Genomic DNA, 3,801 nt, shown 5'->3' with positions numbered 1-3,801 from the left:
CACTTGAGCATATTGATTCCCACACGCCTGCCTGTACAGTGCCGTAGGGAAATGGGGCTCTTAGAAATTATGGGTATTATACTTACTTTTTCACTATGGTGAGCAGCCTTACAAATATTTAGAGAAAAAAAATAATGTTTAAGCAACTCATGCCAGTGTTCAGGCTTTTTCCTTCAGAATTTATTTCTTAGTTTGCTTTCTACTGCTGTGATACAACATTGAGCAAAACCAGCGCAGGGAGAAAGGGGGATTTTTATATCTTACAGGTTACAGTCCATCACTGAGAGAAGTCAGGGCAGCAGCTTAGGGTCATGACCTAAAACAGAGGTCATGGAGGAATATACCTTGCATCCTTGCCTTCTGTGGCTTACTCAACAAGCTTTTTCATCGAACCCAGGATCATTGGCCCAGTGTCAATGCCCAGTGTAGACAGGGGACCTGCATATCAATCATTCATTAAGAAAATGTCTCACCAACTCACCTACAAGTTTTCTAAGTTGATGCTCCTCTTCCCAGAGATGATTCCTAGTTGCTGATAACTTGTATAAAGTTGATAAAAGACTAACCAGCACAACTTAGAAACTTAAAAAAATTGTCATGAGGAGGTATATAGATTGTTCTTCTATATGTAAACCATGGAAGGTTACCAGATCCTTTCTGATTTTGCAAAAGTCATGAATTTCATAATTGGAAAATTAATTTAGGATACCAACATGCAGAATTTAAACAGTGAGTCGTATGTCTGCTTTTCTCTGTGGCAAGTACAAAATATTGATATAAATGAAGTTGAGCTATTTTGAGAATATCTGTGGATATTTGGTCATAGGGAATAAAAATACAAGTGTTTGCAAATATGACAATGGTTAGGGGGCAGTAAATAATGTTGGGGTCCAGGAATCATCTCACAAACCACACAAACAATGATATCAGTCAGACAGGGATAGTTTATTGAGAATATGCTCCAGGAATGGTCCACAAGGACCATGCTCCACATGTGAGAATTGAGCCACAGCATTGTGTTAAGATTCTACAGAGTTTTAAAGCCCCAAATCCACAAACATCTGTGCCATCTTGTTTCATCAATCAGGATTTAGGGATGAGGGATTTTCTTAGAAACACTTGTTGCTGTTGTTGTTGTTGTTGTTGTACACTTATCCCGTTAGCATTCTGCCTAAGCTCCACCCCACAGTTATCTGGCAACAGCCAGGTAGGCCTGGTCCACTATAAAAGGGGCTGCTTGCCCCCTCCTATCTCTTGCCTTTCTTGCTTCTTGCCCTCTTGCTTCCCCTCTCTCCTCCTTCCCTTACTCCCTCTCTCCATGTGGTCATGCCCACCCTCTACTTTTCTACTCTTTCCCTGCCTCTTTCTGCCTCTACTACCCTCTTAACTTCCCTCTTCATGCCCTGAAAAACTCTCTTCTATACTATACCATCATGTGGCTGGTACCTCAGGGGGAAGGGATGCCTTGGCATGGGCCCTCTGAGGCACTCCATTTCCTCATACCTCACCACAACCCCATAGAATATATTCTTATACATTTCTATCTTTTTATAAATACATCATCTGATGCTGTGACTTGGATCCAGAGACTCCACAGATTTGCATTCCACCTCAGCTACCACAAAAGATCCATGCTCATTAGCCTAGAACTTGTAAGCCCCACTGGTCAGAGCAACCATCCATCATCCCAGGGAAGAGTTCTTGAGCTCTGAGATACCCCTGTGTTGTCCTTGAGGATGGGAGATATTCAGTTTTTCACCAACCCTCTTTTTTTTTCTGTTGGGTGAAATTTTCCTTTCCTTGGAGACAGTTTCTTTCTTGCAGCTGAGAATTCCAGGCTGGGGTGGGCAACTGTTCTCTGGATCAGCAGCTCCAGCTTTGAGCATTAGACTTTCCCATCCCATCTCCTATTGTTTGAGGTTTCACCTGTGGCAGGGGACTTAACTTGTCTAATATTCATGCCCTAACTTTTCAACCAGGATGTCAGTTATCCACATATTTATCTCTTTCTGCCAAGTAGAATGCCAGTTCCCAGAAAGGTCTTAGGAACTTAACTTTACTTGTCCAATACTCAAAAATGGAAATCTTATTCCAAGTAGTTTCTTATATTGGTGCAGGTGTCTCTCTTATGTTGGTGTCCATCTCAGGGGCTGTTTATGCAATAAAAGCTTATAAACAGTTACAGGAAATGCTGTTAGGTGGTTGGTTCAAGTCTGACCATATTGTGGGTAACTATATAAAGAAGTTCTACTGACTTCTATTTGAATGACTTCCAAGGGCACTGAGCATAATTAAATATGTAATCAACTTTGGCATTAGAAAGTTTCCTAATAATTGTAGAAAAATATGATAAAATTTCCTTATAATGGCAGGCTAGTCAGGTAACTGTTACCTATGGTTTAACATTTTACTTAGGCTTTAACACTTTACCTAGAACTTAACATTCCATCTAGGCCTTAATATTTTATCTAGGTCTTTAAAATACCCTAGGGAAACAGGTGTCATTGTAGAATATTGTAGACAAGACATATATTTGTGATTTTTTTAATGCAGATTTGTTTGTTGAAAAGGAAAGAATCGAGGATGCATTTTAGGAAGAAGAGCTAAGACTGGTGAGCATGAGGGATTAAAAGTGGCATAATCATATGTAGAAACTGATGATACTCTAGAAGCCAAATATAGTCTAAAGATAGGACTGATGATGAGGCAGGGGAATGAGCTGCCTCAATAGGTGGGATGCAATTATTTAATCTTTAATCATAGGAACTAATAACTTAGGCTTTCAAAAAATCCAGATATTATTGACCCCCATTTACAAAGCTAAGGTGGCCAGGCTAATGTATAAGAAAGAAAAACACATAAATATTCATATTAAAAATTAATGTAGTATGTAATTATAATCCAGTAATAATTAACATATATAAATTATTCCTAATTTAGATCAATAGTATGGTAAAGATCTGGGGTGTCAATATTAGTATCCCTTCTTAGATGTGAATTTAACTCCCTCTAAAAACAATCCAGAGAAATGTGTGTTAAAATAAAAATACATCTCAATATAAATGCATTTAGTAACCAAAATATACCATTATAATTTACATTTACTGTAAGGATGTTTTCAGTGAAGCTTAAGTGGATTTTCTTTAAGTAAATAAATTATGGAAACCATCATAAATAATGAACTTGAGTATAAGTCATTTTATTTATTTTAACATTAGATAATTTACTTAATTCAATAGTATGCATGTTTTAAGGACAAATTCAATGATAGAAATGGTTAGTTATTAAGAACAGGAAGCACTCAGGTCTACATATAAACTGGAAAGTAGAAAGCATGGATGTTCTATGTGATTCCACTCACAGGAGGCCTTCAGTCACTATTAAAGGATAATTCAATGTGTGAAAGTCCTTACTGCACTGACCCATAGGTCACTGTATTATTGGATTCTGAGTTGTAGCTATACTTGCCACTGTTCGCTGAAAGGCAGTAGAGGCCAAATTGCTCAGTAGAAAACAAAGAGTCAAAATGGTAAACACCTTTGCATATGGTAATAAACAGAATCCAAAGCAAGATGAAAAAAAATATATCATTAATGCCATAAAGAGTGAAATTCCCTCAGGCACAGATCTTCTGCAAAGCTTAAGTGAGTTTAATAATCAGCAGGATGCATGTCTGACTACTGTGCCACACCCAGTTTAGGTGGCCTTACTTCACTCAGCTCGCACATAGATAGCCTATAATATAAATAAACAAATAGATAAGCGAATAAGTAAGAGTTGTGATTATTATTTTGTCAAAAA

This window comes from Mastomys coucha, unplaced genomic scaffold (assembly GCF_008632895.1).
Source record: "Mastomys coucha isolate ucsf_1 unplaced genomic scaffold, UCSF_Mcou_1 pScaffold22, whole genome shotgun sequence".
NCBI lineage: Eukaryota > Metazoa > Chordata > Mammalia > Rodentia > Muridae > Mastomys > Mastomys coucha.
The sequence above is the reverse complement of the archived record's forward strand: the minus strand, read 5'-3'. Positions refer to the sequence as shown.